General features: G+C 40.5%; 1 pseudogene; it reads left to right on the top strand.

The window, feature by feature from the left end:
- Positions 1-1,288: 1,288 nt before the first annotated feature.
- On the top strand, positions 1,289-1,777 carry LOC149234230 (UDP-glucose 4-epimerase GEPI42 pseudogene; annotated as a pseudogene).
- The last annotated feature ends 22,312 nt before the right edge of the window (positions 1,778-24,089 follow it).

Here is a 24,089-nt window from a genome sequence, read left to right as displayed (position 1 = left end):
CTAAGTACAACTTATCATCCCCAAATAGATGGTCAAATAGAAGTAGTCAACAAATGTTTGGAGACCTATCTGCAGTGCTTCACTTCAGAAAAACAACATCAATGGGTACAGTGGATGCCTTTAGCTGAATGGTGGTATAATACTAATTATCATGAATCCACCAAGATGACGCCATATAAGGCAATGTATGGCCAAATTCCACCTTCACCAACTTCTTATATCCCTGGATGTTCCAAAGTACATGCAGTTGATCAGCTCCTACAGAACCATGCTACCATGGTCTCTCATCTCAAAGATAATCTACATCAAGATCATAACATAATGAAGCAAAGGGCTGACCAACATCGTTCTGAGCAGTCATTTCAAGTAGGTGAACAAGTGTTCCCGTGAATCCAACTGTATAAGCATACTTCTCTCAAAGAAAATGGCTACTAGACACTAGCACCAAAATTCTATGGGCCTTATCAGGTACTTCAACGTATAGGAGCAGTCACTTACAAATTGGCCTTGCCAACTACTTCAAAAATCCACCCGGTCTTCCATGTATCGTGCCTCAAGAAAGTTGTGGGGACCAATTGCAGGGTTCAAACAAGTTTTCCAGAATTGGATGAGGAAGTATCACTTTGGCTCTGACCAGAACAAGTCCTTGATACTTGTGAAAGACATCTCCATGGCCGCACGATCAAGGAAGTCCTCATCAAGTGGAAAGACACCTCTCTAAAATATGCGACATGGGAACCAACCACTATTCTTTAGTAGTTTCATCCTTGAGGAAAAGGCTGCTTTTGATGGGGGAGGGCATGTTAGGGTCAAACCCTAACCCCTTTATTTATGTAATAAGCCCAAGGGGCCTAGTCAGAGTCATAGTTAGTTAGTTGAGTCCATAGAGCCCATAAGCGGTTATCCACAATAATAATAATTGTAAGTGGTTGAACCACATTATATAAAAGGGACCACAATTAGTTATAAATGGGTCATAGTTAATAAATAAAGTGGTTAAATTATGTTACGCAAGGAACCACTAGAATTTAGGGTTTTGGATGTCATTAAGCTATAAATAGTCTTAGATAGTAAGGGAAGAATCATTGAGTCTTATTGTAATTGAGATATGCTATGTTGGAGGTTTCCCCCTTGAAAAGGAAAGTGAAAATAGTATTCTTGTTTTGAATAATAAATAGCGTTGCAGTTTGTCTCATTTCGTGTGATATTTCTGTGTTTCGAGCTATATTGTTTCGTATTTTTGGTATTCTAGTTTTCTTGCAGGTTAAGTGCATAACGATAATTAACCCCAATTGGAGCACACCTAGGTGACTAGATTGGAGAATATCCAAAGGGAATTCTAAATAACCTCATGCCTTTCATCCATCAAATGGTTAAGTTTTGACAACTAATATTGACAGTTTATGATAATGACTACCCAACAAAGGTTCGATACTACATTCATGTGGTAGACTTGGTTGATGGTCATTTTTATGCACTTCAAAAGTCCTTCACAGCAAGACACATACATAGTACAACTTATCATTTAGGTATTGGGAAAGGTACCTTTGTTCTGGAAACAGTGACTACATCTAAACATGCATCAGGAAACAACATTCCTGTCAAGTTTTGGTCGATGCGGACATGAGATGCTACAACTATTTTTGCCTCTATAGAGAAAGTTGAACATGAATTGGCTTGGAAGGTTGTATTTGGGATAGAAGAAATGTGTAAAGATCAATGGAATTAGGCAAGACACAACCCATGGGGATACACTCTCCCTGGGAATGAAAATTGATATGTACATAATTTCTGATTAAATAGAATTTTTTTATATTCACCAAAAAATAATGTGAATTTGTTTACTTATTAACTCATATATAAGATTAATTTGAGAAATTTAATTTTCTATAACTAAGTTGTGGTGCCTAAGAAGGTAATAAAATCTAATATCTATAAGTTTATTAGGGTTAAGTGTACATGCTGTCCATCAACAACATTTATCCTTAATGCTATTTATAGAATGTGAGGAAACACTTAGAAGGTTGGTTGCTTTTTTTTTAGGGGCGGGGGAGAGCACTGGGGGGGTATCTTCATGAGTTAGCTCAAATGATCATGAGGTAGCTATGATATTTTTCCCCTAGTTTGGGCAACTCTCTATCTCTCTCTCTCTCACACACACACACACATGCGCACATACGCATGCACACACATGCACACACACGTGCACACACACACACACACAAACAACTTGAGCTAGCTATGAGATCGCTTACCTAGTGAAGGAGATCATGAGTTTGACTCTCCATATTGGTCAAGGTTATTTTGAACTTAGGCACCAATTGTTTACCTTGTTTATCATTCGCAGTTCACCACAGAATACTTGGAGGGTTTTTACATGACTTTCTTTGGAACACATAAGCATACTCACATGAGCACAAACAAGGGATCTCATAATTCAGGATTTTTATACCTAAGGAATTCAAGTAAGGCACCTATCAACAAAGAAGTATCTAAATACCAACAAAAATGACAACAACCCACTGATTCACCCTTTGATATACACTCACATACTCACACAAACAATGGGCCTCATATGTTAATTTGGAATTTTTACACACTATGGATTTTATTAATATTAACATTAGTATTATTATAAATGTCATGATGTAGTTAGACATCAAATTCACATATGAGACCCCTTATTTATGTGAGTTTGTGTGTTTTTATCCTCAAGGGTTTAGCTCAATAGGTTATATATTGATAGGTATTTAGTTACTTCTTTGCTAATAGGTACCACATTTGAATCCCCTAGGTTTGCACTAGTTTACACTAGCAATTTTAGAAAGGATGCCACCATTTAATATGGACAAGCATCCATTGATTTTTCCTATGAGAAAACCCTCAAGAACTTTCCTACATTTTTCAAATGGAACCCAATGGAAACAATTGATGTTCATTATACCCCATGACCTTCAACAAGCCATGTAATAGAGGGAATCAACCCAAAGAATGGACCCCAATACCTAAGCCAGGAAACTAAAAGCACTCAACTGCCCAAGCTAGTACATTGCACTAAAAAAACGTTCAAAACATCTTGTCTTGCCTTTGAGCACTCAAGTGAGAGTAAGATTGTTAGTACCTCTGAGCCCTAATTTTCCCATAAAAAATAAATATAATACAAAAGGAATTTGAATGGAGTGAGGAAGATAACTCATCCTCGGGCCTGGAGTATGCCTTAAAACTACTTCTTCTTGGCTAAGATCTTGTCTTCCTCGGACGTAAGGAAACAGGTTAATGACCCAAGATCCAGAGGCATCTGGCAAGAGTGAAAGCATGCCCCCTTACGGACCATTGGCAGGTTATTCCAGGTGGCGTTATTTTCTTTGAATAACGGTGATGAGTCAACTTTCATTCGCGGATAGCAGCCACAGATGGTTGTCCTCACTGCTAGTTTGACAACTGAGTTATGATAGGTTTTCCCACCGTGTAAAAAAAAAGACCAAAAAAAAAGAAAAAGAAAAAAAAATTCATCCTCTTAACAATTTATATTCAACTCAATTAATATTTACCTTGAATATTTATTTATTTATCTAATAAAACATTTGACAAGTAAAATAATCCACAAAATATTAAAATATGTAAAAATTGAAAAAAAAACTTAAAAGCAAATGCATATTTGATTAACTAAACTTTTAACATTTCAAAAAAGTGAACTTGATGATGTAATGATAAGCATGATGCTTCTTCTTGCTCTAGTATTAAATATCATCATATATAACTAAGAATTACCCTTAAAGGTTCAAATATATACCGAAGGAATAGAAGATTTGGAAAGATCCTCTCGCCAAAAATAGGGTCCCTTGCTAATTATTGTTGCTCACAATGCCTACTAAATCCCTTGCCATTGGGTTTGAATGGGAGATTATCCATCTCCAATCATGAGGCCATGTGGGAAAATTAAAAATTCAAATTGAACTGACATTGAAATATTATATGAAACCCGTTAATTCCTCTATAAACTTATAATTTCGGTAAAATTCAATTATGTAAACAAAGTTCCATTAGATTCAAGTAAACGTATAAACTATGATCGATAGAAATTTAAATTTAACAGGAATAAAAAAAAATCAAATGGGATACGTTAAATTATGGGATAAATTGATTTTTTGTGAACTATTATTTTTCCTAGATGAACTGTTCTATTCATTTCTGGAAAATTTAAGACTCTGAAAAAAATTTCAAGATTTTGAATTCAAAAGAATAAAATCTCTGGAGGTAAATTTCTATGAGAAACTCTAATCAAATTTTTACAGAATCAAGAATAAATATTTAACCGGTAGAAGGACAAATTTATCCACAAATCTCTGGGTCCTCCTTTTCCACCAGTTGACACAACCAACCCATCTCTGCTCAAATATTCACAAAGGCCACCCATACATTGTTGGCTTAGGGGGTCCTGACCCAGGTTTGGAGTTAGTTGCGGCAACCAACAAAACCCTACACTACTGGCCCTTTCGGTAACAACTCGCTTAGCGTAGGTTGCAGTCTCACTTGAAGCAGTATTGGGGGATGCAAGAACCAAGTTTCCGCATCCAGAGACTAGTGTGATGTCTTCTAGCACCTTAGATCTGCTTTCATGCAAGTCGATAGACTTCTAGGGATATTTTATTGTGACTAAGTTAAATTTGCTTCCAAACCTTCGCAAAGGTCCACAATCAGTCCTTGCGGACCTTAAACAGTGATTCACCTACTTTCGCGCATCAAAAAGAAACCCTAGATCGGAGTTCACGTAGATCTACTTATGCCGTCAGAAAACATAAGAGAAATAGCTTCTAACTTTGCGGAAGTGGATAACCATTCATTTCATCTATTATTAATACAAATTCAGTGAATTCGCGTAGTGTTCATTCAATATTTCAGAAAACATATCATTAATTGTCAACATATAACTTAAGCAGATTCAATGGAAATGCTCAGTAATTCTTAAAAAAATGTCTTTATTGACCTTCAATTCACTGATTACAAACTCTTCTTACCCTACGCACACAGCTGCAAGGGTTCGCGCACTCAATTGCAGACTCTACCCAGGCCTCCTGCGCACTCAGCTATAGGATCCTCCCTTTCTCTACCTAAGCGTAGGAAGCAGAGAATTCCTAACTTAGATCTTGCTCAAGATAAAAAAAACTCTTCGATGTACCCAATTCTCCATCAAAAGTTATTTCTAAGACTTGATAAGACTCAATTATTTATAGCTTTCCTAATATAATACCATGGCCCCCGGCTCATGGGTGAAATAGGCTCTAGTGCCTCCTTCCTTCTCCTATTGTGTCATATTTGTAAATCCTTCAATCCTATCCCAAGTTGCTCTTAAGGGGGGATGTTAGGATATTCCGACACATAGGAAATAGTTAAGTATAACTTGGTCTAGTATAGAGTTAGGTAAAGTGTGTTTCTTTACTATGTACATTTTGTAACTTACAATCCGACGGTCACGATATGTAGTGATACGACGGTTCATTCTCTCATCGATATTATCGACACTTGATCCGTGGCTTAACACTCGATTGGTCCATGATCTCTATTTAAAGAGCATGGAGGGTCATTTGTAGGTTAACCGTTCATGAGAGAAGCTTATGTAAATTTTCATTCTTTTATTAATAAATTGCCTGAAGTGGCCGCGTTGGCTCAGGCCGTGGACTGCTTCCCTCTTTGAGGGTTTTAACCACGTCAAAATTACTGGTGTATTGATCTGCGATCTATTTGAGAGCGGTGTCCTTTGGTGTTCTTTCTGAGGAACTTACCCTGTAAATTCCTACATGGTATCAGAGCTATTTGAGGGCCGCGTCCGTTGGTGATCCAAATCTGAAGCCGGTAGAACTGCATCCGACTACCGTTTCCTAGATCTACTATTTCTGACTGCTTTCGGGCTGAGAGGACTGCTTTGTTGTGTTGGGAGCATCTGTTCCAGTGAGGAACCCCTTTCGTTTCACGCAAAAAGGTTTCCGGTAGCCCTAGCTACGTCATTTTTAAGATCTGGAGGTATACAGTGTTTATTTGCAGTTTACAGTTATTTTCTCTCTGTTTATTTCAGTTTCGGTTTATTTAGACTTTTTTATTACCGGATCTATACCTTTCATTTCTGCGTATGCTCTTTGCCCCGCGACTCTGTGCGATCTGGGCAAATCAGAAACAGAAAGGAAGGATTTTTCTCATGCGTATGCTCTTTTACGCTGCGCCGTAGTGTGATCTCGGAAAATCAGAAACATTGAGGAAAATATTTAGTTTCCGGCTAAAGCTAACTTCGAGCCACAAGGTTCGTTTTTTTTTTTTTATGTCCGTGTTGGGTTTTGTGTTTTTTGTTTTGTAGGGAAAAAGAGCTTTCTCAAAGCAAGCACGCAACCCAAAGCTTGAACCCCCCCCTCTCTCTCTCTCTCTCAAACTTTTTGTATAGCTCACTTGGTTCAAAGCTAATTTATGAGAGTAGAGGTCTTGAGTTCAAGTCTCCTTTTTGTGGGGGCGGATTTTTCATTTCCGCACATTCCCACACTTCGTCGGCATCTTCATCAAATTTTCTTCAAAAAGCCAGAACTTCTTCATCCGGAAGCCGTTTTCAGAACCGTTTTTTTTGAAACAGCCTAATTTTTCGAGATCCTTCCATCGGAACACTTAGTTTCAGCATCTATAGCTTCAGTTTCTGTTAAAATGGAAAGTCCTTGCCAAGTTATTCTTAACAGCACCAACTACTTCCAATGGTGGTCCTACATTGAGGATTTACTTAGAAGTAAAGGTCTCTACAGAATAGCCACATGCCAAGAAACCAAACCGAAAGATGAAGATAAGGCAGCTAAATGGGAAAATAGGCAATATCAAGCACGTGGGTTGATAGGGATGCCTATTTCTCCAGATCTTAGATTCCATATTGCAGAACTTGATACTCCTGATGAAGCATTGAAACAGATTACTAAAGTTTTTGGAATAAAAAATGAACTTAGAGCCCATCAACTTGAAAATGAGTTGCTTACATTGGACCCCAATAATTTTTCTTGCATTGAAGATTTTTTGTCAAAGTTCAAGACCCTTAGACTTCTCTTGGAAGGTGTTAAGGTTAAGAAAGAAGATAGTAACCTTATCTATTCCATTCTTACTAAGTTGGGACCAGCCTACTCTGTGTTTGTTTCCACCTTCCATTCTACAAGAGAAGCCTTCATTTCTCAAGGACAAGACTACAAGTCCCCTTCCTTTGATTCTTTTTGTGATTCTTTAATAAGAGAACAAGAAAAACTCTTACAACTTGGTCTTCTTAATCTTGGAAACTCTTCTAAGAAAGCGTTAGCCGCCCAGCAGCAACCAAATCCAAAGAATCCTAAGAAGTTGTATCCTAAAAGGGATAGTCCTAAACCAAACAAGGGTCCTAAGCAATCTCAGCCTCAAAATGAAAAATCATTTCAACAAAATGATAAGATAAATAAAAGCAAAGGGAAGAAGACTGATAGACATTGCAACTTTTGTAATCGAGATGGCCACTTAGAATCCAAATGCTTTAAGAAGATGGAAGCCTTGGAAGCAACAATGAAGAAGCATAACATCCATTTGGAGCACTCTTCAACTTCAACTTCATCTTCAGGAATGGCACTTTCTACATGTGGTTGTCAAGCATCTCAGTCTGGCTATGCACTAAATGTATCTTCTTCTTCTCATTCTCATGAGTGGCTCATTGATTCTGGAGCTTCTTATCACATGGCAAAAAACAAAGCCATGTTTTCTTCTTTAAATGATTGTAACACCAAAAATATATATGTTGGTGATGATATATCTCTTAGTGTTGTAGGGACTGGAACTGTTCATATAGACAATGGTCAGTTTAATGATGTATTATGTGTTCCAACCTTATCCTGCAACCTTCTATCTGTATATCAGATAACCCATTCAGGTGAAGGTAAAATCGTTGCATTTTCACCTCACGATGTTGTAATTAAGGACCTAAGAGATCCTAGACAGATTTTAGCTACTGGCATTGCTGATGATTCTACAAGGTTGTATAAGTTTCACAACTTTGGGTCATCAAATATTCCCTCAGTATTTGTTGCTCATAATGATGAAGTGAGCAAACTTTGGCATGAGCGATTTGGTCACTTAAACTATCGCTCTCTTCAGAATCTATGTAAAGAAAATATGGTGACAGGTCTTCCAATGGTATCTTGCAGAGATGGTGTTTGTTCCGGATGTGTACTCGGAAAACATCATCGGGACAGTTTTGAAAAACGTGCCTCTTGGGACGCCTCAACCCCTTTACAGCTCGTGCATAGTGATTTATGTGGTCCACTTCCAGTTGTTTCATTCTCTGGCTACAAGTATTTCTTAACTTTCATTGATGATTTCTCCAGACGCACTTGGGTATACTTCTTAAAACTCAAGAGTGAAGTATTTAACATGTTCTTGGCCTTTAAGGCCTTTGTTGAAAAACAATCTGGACATCAAATTCTTAAGCTAAGATCTGATAATGGCGGAGAATATGTTAACAACAAATTCATCAACTTTTGCACTGAGAATGGAATTCAAATGCAACAAACTGTTCCATATACTCCACAACAAAATGGTGTAGCTGAAAGGAAGAATCGCACCTTAAAGGAAATGGCTAATTGTATGCTTCAATCTAAAGGACTTAGTCTTAATTATTGGGCAGAAGCAATTAACTGTGCAAATTACATAATAAATCGCACTCCTACTAAGGTTTTAAAGAATATCACTCCAGAAGAAGCATGGAGCTCAATCAAACTAGATGTAAGTCACTTTCGTGTTTTTGGAAGTGAAGCATGGGCCCATATTCCAGATGAGAAACATAAAGCTTTAGAACCTAAGAGTGAAAAATGTATTTTTGTTGGATATTCTGAAGATGCCAAAGGATATAGACTTATTCCACTTAAGTCCAAGAATGTTATCATTAGAAGAGATGTAAAGTTTGCTGAAAATATATCGGCCTACGAGCCTAGTTCGGCGGATGTGCCACCTCTTCCTATCTCTTCTACTTTTGAAAATATTTCTTCTTAAGATGATGAAAACGAGGATGACAATCCTCCCCCACCTTCTCAGGATCCTCCTTCAGCTCCTCAGCTTCCAAAATGGGTCCGTGCTACTCGGGATGCAGCAGGTGATCTTGCCGGTGATCCTACAGATCAGCGACGTACACGTTCTCAGTTTGATAGAGCCTCTTCTTTATTGGCTCAAGCTTCAGTGAATTATGATCCTGACACCTTTGCAGAAGCTTTAGGCCATCCAGATTGGGAAGCAGCTATGAATGAAGAATCTCATTCATTATTGGCAAATGATACATGGGATCTTGTTCCTCTACCAAAGGGACGAAAACTTGTAAGATGCAAATGGGTTTACAGAACCAAGTATGGACCAGATGGGAAAGTTGATAAACATAAAGCTCATCTTGTTGCTAAAGGTTTTTCACAAGTTGAAGGCATTGACTATACTGAAACTTCTCCCATGTTGCCAAAATGAACTCTATCCGCCTTGTTCTTTCCCTTGCCGCCTCTTTCAAATGGGAAGTCCATCAGATGGATGCTAAATCTACCTTCTTGCATGGGGACTTGCATGAAGAAATCTATATGGAACAACCTATTGGCTTTATACAAACAGAATCCAGCCTTGTATGTCGGCTTAAGAAATCCCTTTATGGTCTCAAGCAAGCTCCTCGAGCTTGGTATGCCAAAATGGATAACTTTCTTTTAGAAAATGGCTTCTCTAGGTGTCATTCTGACAATACTGTCTACACCAAGAAAGTGGGCAAGTCTCTTATCATTCTTGTTCTTTATGTTGATGATCTTATCCTGACTGGTAGTGATCCCAACCTTATAAACCATGTGAAGACTAGCCTTAAAAGGAAGTTTGAAATGACAGACTTAGGACACTTACATTATTTTCTTGGTCTTCAAGTCTTGCAATCCAAGGAAGGTATTTCCCTTTCCCAGTCCAAGTATGCCTGTGATATTCTACGCCATTTTCACATGGAAGACTGTAAGCCAGCCCCTTCTCCCTTTCATTCTGGAGTCAAGCTTTCAGTCACTTGTACTTCTCCTGAAGTTGATGCTACCTTATACCGTCAACTTGTAGGAAAACTTTTGTATCTAACCCATACTCATCTTGACCTTTCCTTTGTTGTTGGCCTTGTTGCTTGGTTTATGCAAAACCCACGTGAAAGTCTTTGGAAAGCAGCTAAAAGAATACTTCGTTATGTTCGAGGTACAGTTCAGTTTGGGATTCATTACAGTGCCGAAGTATCTCCTCTATTGGTTGGTTTCACTGATTCCGATTGGGTTGGTGACCCTGATGATCGGAAGTCTACTGCAGGTTATGTGTTCACTCTTGGATCAGGACCTATTACATGGGCTTGCAAGAAACAAGGTGCCATTTCTCTTTCTTCAGCAGAAGCAGAGTATCGTGGTGCCGTAGAAGCTAGTAAGGAAGCCTTGTGGCTTTGTCAGATCCTGTCAGAGTTTGGCTTTCAGCAGCAGCATCCGACTACACTTTGGTGTGATAATCAAAGTGCCATTCAACTATGCAAAGATCCAGTCCAACATCAGTGCAACAAACACATTGAACTGCACATGCACTTCATCAGAAAGCTCATCCACGACCATGTTCTTGAAGTGCAATATTGTTCAATAGATGATCAAGTTGCAGACATCTTTATAAAGGCTCTCACAGAGGCGAAGTTCACTAAACTTCGATTTATGGTTGGAGTTCAGGAAGTTGTTACTAAGGGGGGATAGGCTCTAGTGCATCCTTCCTTCTCCTATTGTGTCATATTTGTAAATCCTTCAATCCTATCCAAGTTGTTCTTAAGGGGGGATGTTAGGATATTCCGACACATAGGAAATAGTTAAGTATAACTTGGTCTAGTATAGAGTTAGGTAAAGTGTGTTTCTTTACTATGTACATTTTGTAACGTACAATCCGACGGTCACGATATGTAGTGATCCGACGGTTCATTCTCTCATCGGTATTATTGACACTTGATCCGTGGCTTAACACCCGATTGATCCATGATCTCTATTTAAAGAGCATGGAGGGTCATTTGTAGGTTAACCGTTCATGAGAGAAGCTTATGTAAATTTTCATTCTTTTATTAATAAATTGCCTGAAGTGGCCGCGTTGGCTCAGGCCGTGGACTGTTTCCCTCTTTGAGGGTTTTAACCACGTCAAAAGTACTGGTGTATTGATCTGCGATCTATTTGAGAGCGGTGTCCTTTGGTGTTCTGTCTGAGAAACTTACCCTGTAAATTCCTATAGGTGAGTCTTCAAAAGCGACAAAAAATAAGGGGCTAAGGCCCCTTTAAATCTATTTATCTGTGCGCTCCACATCCACATTTTGGGGAGACTTTACATCTTTTACAAAATTATTTACAAAAAATGACTAAGTTAATTCAATTCTACCCATGGGGACCCCATCCCAACAAGCCCCCAACACAAATATCGTGACTCGTCCTCACCTCACTCAGCTGGTTTTTCCACTTTCTGGCAGAGTTTGCTGAATGCCTTGGTTAATGATTTGAGCTCCATGGTACTTTGTTCTATTGATTATTGTACCTCCTGGACCAATTTCTCTGTGTTAACCCCTCTACTGCAAGTTGCGTAGTCCTCTGGGTCTACTGCATGGCCTTCAACTTCTCATGAATGTTCTGTGAAAGTTGGTTGGCTTCCTCTGTCCAGGGTTGAAGCTGGTCTCATAGCAAGGACTGCTTTTTCTGCAATTCCTGGATTTGTATCAACATCGACTTTCCTTCCTACAAGCGCACAAAGCATTGGACTGGCACCAACGCTTGCGTCGTCGTACTGATATCATCATATTGGTGTTGTGCTTCCCTAATCTCTGTGTTCAATTGTTGCAGCATAGGATCCTCCTGCAGTGTATCCCATAGGCCCATTTCCTGAGTGAATAGTTGGTCGCAACCCTGAACTATGACATCTAGTTGACCCATGGACTCTTTTATAGCTACGCCTCTTTGTTCCCAAACTTCTGGCAGTGTGGATCGTTGAAACTTGAGTTGGATTTCGGCTATCTTCATCTGGAACTCAAAAGTGACTCACCCAACCTTATCTTTGGTGTCACACACCACAACTACTAATTTTCTGAATTTTGTTTCGGCCTGTGAATCATCTGGGATATGCAATTCTGGAACGGTTTGATAGGCTTGTTCAATTGTTGATTCGAGGTTTGTTCTTCGAGCTTGTATTTCCTCTTTTTCCTTTAGCGCCCGTGTCTTCTCCTCATACATCTACACATTGTTCACTTTACATTTGTTGAGGACTGCAAGGGCGTGCTGTTCCTTGATTTGCAACTCATCTGAGACCCCCTTATGCAAAGCATGGAGGGCTTGGAGCAGCAGTGCGGGTACATTGATCCCAATATCCTTCATCTTTTCGAATGTGCTACGGTCTTCCTAGTTATACGTGCGCAAGGATCCTTCTGGCAAATGAATGATCCTTAGATTGGTTTTCCGTTCCACTTCTAGAACACTCACGCTCGCTTGAGTTAGGCTCGTTCACACCGTGCTCACTTGCCCAACGCTTGCCTAGATTCTACCTGTCTAGATCTGCAACTCGCGCAGATCCTTTTGGACACTTCCTAGTGTCTGCATGTATTGTTTCTCAAAGTGTGACCATAGCTCAGATGTGGTATCACGAACCTTGTCGTCGATCTCATCTAGATCGCCCTCTATTAGCACAAGAGGGTCCACCTATGATTTCTGATCTGACTTCCGCTTCTTTTGCAGACCTGTTGCTGGCTTCTTGGTGCACTTCTGAAATTTAAAGGAGGTGGACATCTCTTCACCCCCATCGCCGCCCTGTGCAGATAGCTCCTACTCATCAGTGCATTGTGAAGATGATTTTTTTCTTGCTTCAGTGTCTTGTTTTTCCTTCTCATCATGCTCTTTAGCAGTGCACTCCTTTGTAGCTCGTTCTTTCTCTGCAACTGCCTTTGCAGCAACTTCTTTTTTCTTCTGTTGGGAAACCCTCTCTCGTGCGACTGGCTGGTCTTTTTCTTTCTTCTTTTTTGCAGCATAGGTATGCGCGGAGGAGCTTTCTCTTGCCTTGCTTGTCCTGACATCCAACTAGGTAGGCTCGTGCCACTCTATTGGCCATCCCCCCAGAACTTCCTATACATCTGTGTCAACTACTAAGTAAGTCAGCTTGTGCCATACCTGTTGAGGGTTCTTCCGCGCGCGGATCCAGACATTGTGAAAGTCTACCTTAAAGTTTGCGAAGAGTCTCAACTACTCAAATAATGTGGGAGATAATCTTTTCCTCTGGTTTACAGCCATTCGGAGGTCCATTTCCATGAATACCCAAAAAACCTTGGTTTCTTTAACGCGCTCTGCATTTTTCGTCTGTCATAGCAAAGCGAAATTCACTGCCTCTGGGAGGGTCTCATTCAGTGGAGGGAACTAATTGTCCTTCGGGAGCCACCAAGCCACCAAAACAATTAACAGTAAGAGCGAAGCATAGTGGAACGACGGGCTATTCTCATGCGCCTCGCGACAATTTTCCTAAAATTCTTTACAAAGATACCGGGCCCAATTATACTGGACCCTGTTCACACACTGCATTGCTAACAAAATGACCGGTGTGGGTACTTCATCTATGTGACACTTCCACATTATCTTGTTGGCTAAGATCTGCGTTGCAAACTACACTGCCTAGTATGTTATGGAGCGGATAGAATATCCGTGCTTTCCCTTTACCACCTCGTACTTGGTCTTTATTGTTGATTTGGGCTAGCATAAGATGTGTTCTAGCCATGAAATTTGGTGGAGAGGTTGGGGAACATGATATCTCCAAGACCCAAAAAAGGTTTGGGCAGATTCTAAACAGATAAGGAGATATTAAAATAATAAGTCTAAACTTAGGCAAAATAAAATATTAATGTGTATTAATATGAATCTATGTTAGAATGGTCCAAAAGACATGGATCAAGCTAGATCTAATTTTAGTCGTTGATTAGGGACTTAATCTCAGCTGTTGAGATGTCAACAGGAAAAGTATAAGAGGAGGCTAGAGGGTCACTTGGAGAATACACTAGAGTGATCAATCATTCTATTCTCTAGAGCAGGGTTTGCTAAGAGAGATTGAATCAGTGATCGAAGAGCAACTGAGGGGAATTGAGTATAGATAAGAAGAGAGGCAGAGATAGTGCAGGGAGAGTAGCAGAACAACCAGAGAGAGAGACACAAGAGTAGCCAATGCTCATGTAGGGCCACGTAGAGGCAGCTAAGTGCTACGCAGAGCACCAAAGAGTGCAACGTAGCTGATGTAGAGGCTCAAAGAACTGATGCAGGGCCTCTTGGGGCTGACACAGGCCAAGATAGGCTGACGTAGGGCCAACACTGGGCTAGGAGAGGCTGACATAGTCCATATTGGGCAGACGTTCGGGTTTCTGGGGCAGATTGGTGCTGAGTAGCTGCCGGAAGGATTATCTAGGGTTTTAGCCAGTAGATTTGTCAGAAACTGAGGGGTATTATTGCCAAGGAAATTCTCTATTGGATAGGCTAGTTTCGGCACCCAGATTGTACTCTGAAATTGTTTAATAAGAAAACCCTTAGATATATGCACTGGTTTTCCCACATTGGGTTTTTCTAGGGACATTAGTCCAAAAATAATGGTGTCATATGGTGTGTTTGTTTTAGTTGCTGATTTGTAATATGTTGAGCATGCACTAGTGTTTATTTTCAGTATTTAAATTGTAAACAACTTGTTAAGGAAAATAACAAGTAGGTAGGAATAAATCAGATAAAGTGCATGGAGGGTTTCTAACTAACTTAAAACTTCAACATGGTATCATAGCGTGATTTCAGATCACAGGAGGACTAAAAGACATTAGTCGAATGAAGCAATAGCAGTAGAAAATAACTATCTCAAGGTGACAAAAGTTGTTTCCAGTAGCAGAGAAGCCAAGGAAGTGTGACACAGAGCCACACAGAACAAGCCAGGAACTACGCAGAGCCTCAGAGAGGCCAGTGTTGTTGACGCAGAGAGCCAGAGGGATGACGCAGGGCATCCCAGGGCTGACGCAAACCCATCCGAGGTGACACAGGGCCAGCGTGAGGCAGAGAGGGGCTGACGCAGTTCACAGAGAGGCAGTTGCTAGGGTCTAGAAGGCTGTAGGAATATTGTAGAGTGGAGTTGGTGAGGTACTCAAAACAGTACCTGACAGAGCACGACCATAGGAGTTGTTACCGAGGGTTTCTAGCCGAGGAATCCGGATCAGCAGTGCAGTTGCACAAGACGATTAGAGTAGGGGGCATCTCAACAAATGAGAGAAGGATTTCCAAGAGGGAAATCAAGACTCAGAGGGAGCCCAAAAGAGAACTTCCAGACGGGAAGTAGAGATGCAGAGGAGTCGAATAGAGAACTTCCAAGAGGGAAGTAGAGGAGCATCATGGCACTACATAGGGTAAGAGACCAGGATAGACTGGACGGAGCATCGAACTTCACAGTCTGGAAGGACAAAATCTTATCCGTGCTTGATAGGAATCGTGTCAAGAACTTCGCCTTAAAGGTAATAGCTATCCCAATCGACCCCAGTGATAATGAGAGGTACGAGGAAGCGATGGTGAGGGCCAAGTGCATTATCCTTGATGGGGTCAAGGATCATGTGGTACCACATATAGCCGAGAAGGAAACAACATTTGAGATGTGGGAGGCTCTCAATAAGTTGTACCAGCATACTTCTGTGCAGAGAAGAATGATGCTTGAGAATCAGAGGAGGTCGTATTAGATGAAGAAGGGACAATCGATTGACACCTTCCTCGGAGGACTGAATGAGATTCGATACCAGTTGACTGCTATAGGGGTGACATTGGATCAGGAGCTAATGGTGAGGACAACCCTGAATGCTGTCTCAGAAGACTGGGAGGTATTTGTCCAGAGTATATTGGGCAGAGGGAGTCTCCCACCTTGGGACGAGATGTGGGTAGCTCTTCGCCAAGAAGAGATCAGACGGTAGTCGAAGACGGGTAGCAGCAACAAGGGAATCAAGGTCAAGCAGGAGGAGGAAGATGTGGCCCTAGCATATGAGGGAAAGCAGGAGAAGTGGAAGAAGAAAGATCTCTCCAAGATCAAGTGCTTCCATTATGGAGAGATGGGTCATTATGCAACCTAATGTCCAAGGAAGAGGAGTAAGGCAAAGTCTTCTGAGACTAAGGAAACGCTAGCACGGGTAGAGAAGGAAGTTTTGACAGATGATGATTGTGCCATGAGTGCACACGCACCACTTGAGCGAAAGTGGGGAGACATCGAGCTGTAGTGATATGGACTATAGGCGATGAGGGGAAGGATCCTCGAGGTACCCAGCCTCTTGGATTAGACCTTGCTACAGGAGCTTCGAAAAGGAGTAGCAGGACTGGCTGAGTTGGGTAGAGACAGATGCGGATGGAGAGACAGAGAGAGCTACAATGTAGGAGTCCCGAGACAACACAAGGATAGTAGGTTGCAATAGTGTGAGATGCACAAGAGTGTTGCACCAGTTCAGGATGGCACAGAGAGGTGTGCAATGGTGAAAGATGCAAGGAGTTGTTGCAATAGCGCAGAGGTCAAAGAGGGAGCACTTGTCGGTGACAAAGGTAGCTTCAACATCAGTGGGTGTCTCTAGCCCAATAGAGAGGTCAGTTGGGAGATCAGTTACTTACTTCTCAATAACTGAGTTGCAGTGCAGCAGTGAGTAGCACGATGCAACATGATGAGAGGAGGTATAGTGCGGATGCAGTGCTGGGAGAAAGGACTAGCAACAGCACGATGCAGAGGGAGCTATCATACAGATGTAGCAGTGGTAGTGGCGGAACCATGGGTAGCAGTACAGGATGCAGTAGTGCAGAGGATGTTGGGCAGGAAGGGATAGCATCAGCACAGGTACCGATACCGGATGATCATAGTAATACAATCCTCGCTAAGAGGGAGTGTTGATTTGGGGTAGAATTAGATGTGCTCTAGCCACAAAATTTGGTGGAGAGGTTGGGGCACATGAGATCTCCAATACCCATAAAGGGTTTGGGCATATTCTAAACAGATCAGGAGATATTAAAATAATTAATATTTTTAATGGAGTCCCTAAGTCTAAACTTAGGGAAAATAAAATATTAATGTGTATTAATATGAATCTGTGTTAGAATGGTCCAAAAGACATGGATCAAGCTAGATCTATTCTTAGCCGTTGATTAGGGACTTAATCTTGGCCGTTGAGATGTCAACAGGAAAAGTATAAGAGGAGGCTTGAAGGTCACTTGGAGAATACACCAGAGTGATCAGTCATTCTATTCTCTAGAGAAGGGTTTGCTAAGAGAGATAGAATCAGTGATCGGAGAGCAGCTCAGGGGAATTGAGTGTAGAGAGGCAGAGAGAGTGTCGGGAGAGCAGCAAAACAACCATAGAGAGAGACACAGGAGCAACCAATGCTCATGTAGGGCCACGCAGAGGCAGCTAAGTGCTACGTAGAGCACCAGAGAGGCCAGCGTAGCTGACGCAGAGGCTCAGAGAGCTGACGCAGGGCCTCCTAGGGCTGACACAGGGCCAACACTGGGCTAGGAGAGGTTGACGTAGTCCAGATTGGGCAGACACTGGGGTTTCTGGGATAGATTGGTGCTGAGTATCTGCCAGAAGGATTATCCAGGGTTTCAGTGAGTAGATTTGTCAGAAACTGAGAGTTATTACTGCCAAGGAAATTCTCTGTTGGGTAGGCTAGTTTCGGCACCCAGATTGTAATCTGATATTGCTTAATAAGAAAACCCTCAGATAGTTGCACCAGTTTTCCCACATTGGGTTTTTCCGGGGACATTAGTCCAAAAATAATGGTGTCATATGGTGTGTTTGTTTCTGTTTCTTTTAGTTTCTGATCTATAATATGTTGAGCATGCACTAGTGTTTATTTTTAGTATTTACATTGTAAATAACTTCTTAAGGAAGATAACAAGTAGGTGGGAATAAATAAGATAAAGTGCATGGAGGGTTTGTAACTAAATAAACTTAGAAACTTCAACATTTATGCAGTTTGCAAGTTATTTTTCTAGGGATTTTCCCATAAACTCCTTTGATGGGTCTGCTCCCTTATATGGTAGCTTAGTAATCTGATGGATTAACATATTCATGATGGGGATAGGCTCACTTAGCCATAAACACCCATCATGCACTAATGTCAACAATTATTACACACACGCGGTATTGATGTTGGAGCAGTGAAAGTGGGGTACAAATAACATGTGCAATAGTCCCACCAGTTGAACTCCGCAGACCCATTTCATCAGTTCTAGATTTGTAACCCCTGTATGTTCGTAGTATATGCGGGATATATATTGATTTGTCGCTAAATGTGTGAACTTTGCCTGGTCGGTGAGGTCCCAATCTTCCATCTTTAACGCTGGTACATGTGATAAGAGTGTAACCTCAAAAGGAACTTCAACAGGGAGTAGTGGCATAGCAATTGAAAATTTGGTGGAATAAGGGTCTTTGGTCACCTTCTTCTTCCCTCTTTGCAGAGGCATATATGCCAGAATAATAGTGATTGCTTCCATGTCCTCGACTTCCAACTCCTCAATTCCTTGTGGGAGTTCCTCTTCATCTAGTTCTAGGGGCACAAATAGTTGCTTCTTCTTATCCATTTTTCTCTTCTGTCGCACCTCCTGAGGATGTTTTCAGGGTGAGTGGCGCATTGGTTTGACGACCGACTTCTTTTGCTTTGCATTAGAGGCAGACTGTTTAGGCTTGGGTGACCTTGGTGCCATAGGTATTGCTGGTGTAGCTTCGACGCTTGTAGTTTCCAGAGCTAGGGCCTCAGATACTGCGACCTTGAAACTCATAGGCTCAGATCTCTTTTCCACAAAAACTTGGTGCAATGTATCAGAATATTGGACTAGCTCGAGATGCTTGAGCAAACTCTCCCACTTTTCTCGGTGCATGCAATAAATTCTTAAGCAACAAAGTGTTTCTTTGCATACCAATATGACATATTTATAGCGATTTTTGGATTCAAATCCGACCGTTCCCTCCATAGTTTGGTCATAAATGTACCCTTGGCAGTAGAATTTTAAAGATTTTTGCCTTAATTGCTGCCTAGCTACTCTTTCTAATGGGATTTTCTCAGTCCAGTTAGCTACAATAACTCTAACAACTATTTTGGGGTTGGTCTACGCGACACCCTCCTCCATGGCACAACGTCCCAAGTGCAGCTTCATTTGGCGCACCCTCGTCAATCTTCATGCAACCTGCTTGCTGCCATGTCCTCTTGGTCGGGCAGTGTAGTTTATAGTCCTGCGCTCCCTTGCAACTTCCTGGAACACTAAGACTGTCTTGCTACCATATAGTCATTGTACAGGGGCAGGATCCCCTGTGTACAACTTCATCCCACTTCCATTCACTCTTCCCAGAAAAGGTTCACCATTCAACTTCGCGAGGTGAACTGGGCCACCCTCTGTAATTTCCTTGACAATATACGGTCCTAACCAATGCATCTGGATTTTACTTAGAAATTTGGTGAAATTGCTATCATATAACAATACAAGATCATTTATTTTGAAAGTGTGAAGATTGATATGGTGATCATGTCATGCTTTTTCGCATTCCTTCTGTACTTGTTGGCAGAATCCCATAAGAAATCGGTCTTCCTCTAACTCCATTAGCTGCACGAGTCATTCCTCCAAGGCCTCGCAATCCACCATCTCCGTCAGAGCTGCTATGCATGGACTAGGTACAATGTACTCCATAGGCATCACCGCTTCGACCCCATAGACCAATATGAACGATGTTTTCCCCGTCAGCTTCTTACAATTCATCTTATAACCCATAATACTGCAAGTGTGTGCACATCCCAGTCATTCCTCTTTGCGTTACATACCTTTGTCAATGCGTTCTCCAATATTTTGTTAAAAGGTTCAACAATCTCATTTGCTTGTGGGTGATATGGAGTGCTCTTTTGATGGTAGACCTGAAATTCATCTGTCAGCGCGCTAATCGTTTCATTTAGAAAGTACGTTCCCCTATCACTCATTAATACTTTCGGGCATCCAAACCATGTTAAGATGCATTCAAATAAGAATTTGGCTGCCGTAACCCCTGTACAATCCTTCACTGGCTGTGCTTTCGCCCATCGGGCTAAATATTATGTGGCAGTGATAATGTAGGCACACCTATTTTCTTTCCAGGGGGCTAAATTGGCCCAATAAAATTGATCGCCCATTTCTCAAACACTTGCAAAGATACCTGAGGATGCAGCGGTAGTTTGTTCCTTCGCGATGGTCTACCAGTCCTTTGAAATGCATCACATGCTTTACAATATGCTTTGGAATCCTTGCTGATCTATTTTTGTATGATTAGTTTTGTTGTGTTAACAACAATTGCAGATTTATAAACATATGCTTTCTTCTTGCTTTTTGTGTTGAGGTCTCCTTAGTTGTTGATGGTTATAAACAGGTAAATTTCCTTAAGTTAAACAAGACATTCATGAGAAAAATAGCTTCAAAAATGAATAATGAACAACAAACATGTACAGTGCAGCAAACCATCAAAGAGACACATTAACACAATGTTTTGATGAAGGAGTTCACCCCTCCTGACTACATCTCCTTGGTCCAGCTTCCATGGCTTGGGCCTCTGTATTAGCTCAATGTGGAAACAATGATGTTTACAAAGCTCTATGGCTCTTGATACCTACACCAATGTGTTTAGAAGGTCCAAATTAACCAAGAACACTTCTTTCCGATCTCAATTTGGTCGAAAATTGAGAAAGTTATGCTTCATTCAATTTTTCCTAGGAAACCCCACTAAATATGGAGAGACTCATGTTAAGTCCGCCAAAACTGGCAGTTTCCACCTAATTTGGCATGCCATCAAATTAATCCAAATTGAAAGTGCACTTAATTAAAACCAGAATTGGTTTAAAAAAAACATGATTAGCGCTAAGCGCCATCCATTGCTGGCCCTCGGTCGCATACTTGAGGTTGCATGGGGTTGGGGCTGGCCCACAAGGCTAGCTCCCACCACCCCGCCGTCGGACTTTAACTGTGCATTTAAATAGGTGTACATGGGTGTATTTTTTAATTCCACCCTTGTGGTTCGTTGGTAAGGCGTAGACTTCGGGTGGGGGAGGTTAATGGGTTCAAAACTTACCTCCGTCCAACCCATATAATTTTACCATACCATAATATATTCGCCATTTACATTTCGTTTCCTGTTGACCTTTGTATAATGCGAAACTTTGGTTAATATTGTTTAATATTTATATATATATATAATATATAGTTAAAAAAACTATAAAATATAAATAATAATGATATATAATAATATTTAAATAAAAACAAATTTGAATTCCACCTTGGAGCCAACTAGGAAATTTCACCTTCTTTGAGCCAAGTTGGTGAATCTGGAGGTGACACTTGTTGCAGCCCCATTGGGCAAAAGTTGAAGAAGATTTCCCTTGTTGACTGGATTGCTGACTGGACTGCCATGTCATCATTATGTCCCATTCTGCATTTTTTTTAGCTGTTAGGAAAACGAACAACAAGCCTTTTCTCCTTCATCCAGACTCTGTTTTCAGTGAAATGAATTGAGTTGCGATCATCTTGACGAGACGTGCACAGTAGTATAGTTTTTGAGCCAATCCAAGAACTTTGATTTTTGAGCTAAATACTGAGCACCTAATCATTTCTCCCAACTAGAAGCCTTTTGGACCCCAAAAGATACTATTCTTTGACAAGTAGATGAGGGTACTTCCCCCTCACCTTTCCAAGCTCGATTAAGTTGGATTTTGACGAATTTGTTTCCTTGAGCTCCTCTCTAAGGAAATCAACATTCACTTGCCTTGAGGACCCCGTTCTATACCTATACTTGTCTTTGCCCTTTTCAGTTTGATCTTTCACTGTTTGTTGCACAATTTTCAGTCATTCATAGAAACTCATGGTTTTGTCCATGTCACCATCTAAAGCAACATCCTCCTTACGAAGATGACATAACAAAATATAATGCAAATGGATGACAAATTTCACTACTTGGTTTACATGACTCAAGCCCGATTGTACATCTTGAAAGTATGAAATTTTCTGAACATAACTTTCATGTAAAACATAATGACGCTTAAAGAAAACAGTTACATAACCAATAGGCCTAAGAGGCATAACAATGAACTTGTTGCTTATACCTCTTTTGTACCTTCAAACCAAGTGAAATTTTTGGCAAGTATCCATCCAATGGAAGTGCATGGATCGTTGCAACTTAATCTTTACACCATGGAAATTTTCACAATGAAATAATATAGTGAAGTTGCTTGCATAAACCTGAAACTCAAATGAACCTTTCAAGTTTGAAAGAACATAAAAAAGAATTGTACTGATATCTTGGTTTGAAGCAACACATGCCTCTCGCTGTTTGCCTTCCCACTGGAAGACTTTGCACACACATGAAAATGCATGCCAAGGACCTTCGAAAGAAGAAATGTCAACAACAACTCTCCTCCAACATTGGGCTGCTCCCAACAAACCTCTTATCAAAATGACTATCTTGGGTGTTGACCAATCAACAGTGGCATCCAACTTGGAGAGGCTTGCCTTCAACTTACCTCCTCCAATATCATGGCTCAGATGCATCAAAGAAGTGAAACCCAACTTGTACTTTGGAATCTTCAAAACATCAAACAATTTTCCTTCATAGATGAAATGTGCATAAGAAAACTTTCTAAACATGTTTATGTCACCCAAGTGGACAATTTATTCAAGAAAGGACTTTTTTTTCCATAATTCAAATACATGTATGTAATAGAAGTGCTACAAATAACATACAACATTAAAAGCAAACAAACCATTCTTGTTTGGTGTTATGTATATTCTTGCATTAACTTCTTTTTACAACTTTGCTTTGGCGAAAACTACTCCTTTTGTCCTCTTCCTTGAAATACTTACCATTCCTCTTTGGCACCATAACAATCGGTGCACAACATGGCATAAGGGATGATTGAATGAGCCCATTGTTCAACAAAATTTTACATTGCAATAGTGTCTCTACACTTTGAAATTTTGTTAACCCTTGCATGCTAACATCACAAAGAGAAACCTCTTGTTGCAAAGATATTTCATGTGAAGTTTCTTTCTCCTTGAAGGACGATTCTTTCATAACCTGAAATACTTCATCACTCTGATGAACTGAACCAACCAAATCAGAATTGAAACTTGAATTATATGCAACAACATTTTCATAAACAATATCATCATTTGGCTTGAACATGAGAAGTACTAAACTTTTACTTGAATTCACTAGTCTTTTTTCCTCCCCTGCATTAACCAAAGAAATATTTAGATTTTTGCGATGGGCTCTCACTATGTAGTCCACACCATCCTTGAACAGGTGATACTTGTTTTCATGGCAGTAAAAGACTGCTTTCCGGTCATACAAATATGGACTACCCAACACCACACATGAAATATCAAGCGGTACCACATCTAACTCTACTTCGTCAACAAAATTTGCAGTGATTGCAAACCTAAACAAACATTTTCTTGTAACCGATAAACTATTGTCTCTTGTTATCCATCCCAAAGGGTATGGTTTATGGTGAGGTACACTTTCAAGATTCAATCTATTGACTAAGTCTTTAGAGATTAGATTCGCTTGTGACCCACTATCAAAGAGTGTGTCAATATTGGTGTGTTTAGATATGACCCTAGCATGAAATAACTCAATTTGCCTCTTTTCATCTGGAGTAGTAGTAGTGTTACAATTTTGTGAACTAGTGCTTGCAATATATTGTTTTCCTTTGATTCCCATGACAGTGATTTTATTTTCATCACCTGATTCATGACCTAAATCTTCTTGAGTGATAACAATGGTTTTCTGTTTCCCTTTATCGTTGAACTTATTTGGTCTCATTTCTGGAGGCAATTTCCAGTAGTGGGCTTCATCATGCACCTCTTTGGAACAATGTTTGCATGTGATTTTCTCCCCTTCTTTCTTCACACTTGCATTCTTCTTTCCCTTCCATTTTCCTCCTTTCTCTTTCTCCTTACCCTTAGGTGGCCTTTTATTACTATCCTCTTCATAAGTGTTCTTTCCTCTAGATTCAAGATGCG

The sequence above is a fragment of the Pinus tabuliformis genome, chromosome 8 (genome assembly GCF_031772625.1).
Source record: "Pinus tabuliformis cultivar Carrire ecotype Pingquan chromosome 8, CPIR1, whole genome shotgun sequence".
Taxonomy (NCBI): Eukaryota; Viridiplantae; Streptophyta; class Pinopsida; order Pinales; family Pinaceae; genus Pinus; species Pinus tabuliformis.
Note: the sequence above shows the minus strand (reverse complement) of the source record. Positions and strands in the feature narration are given on the sequence as shown.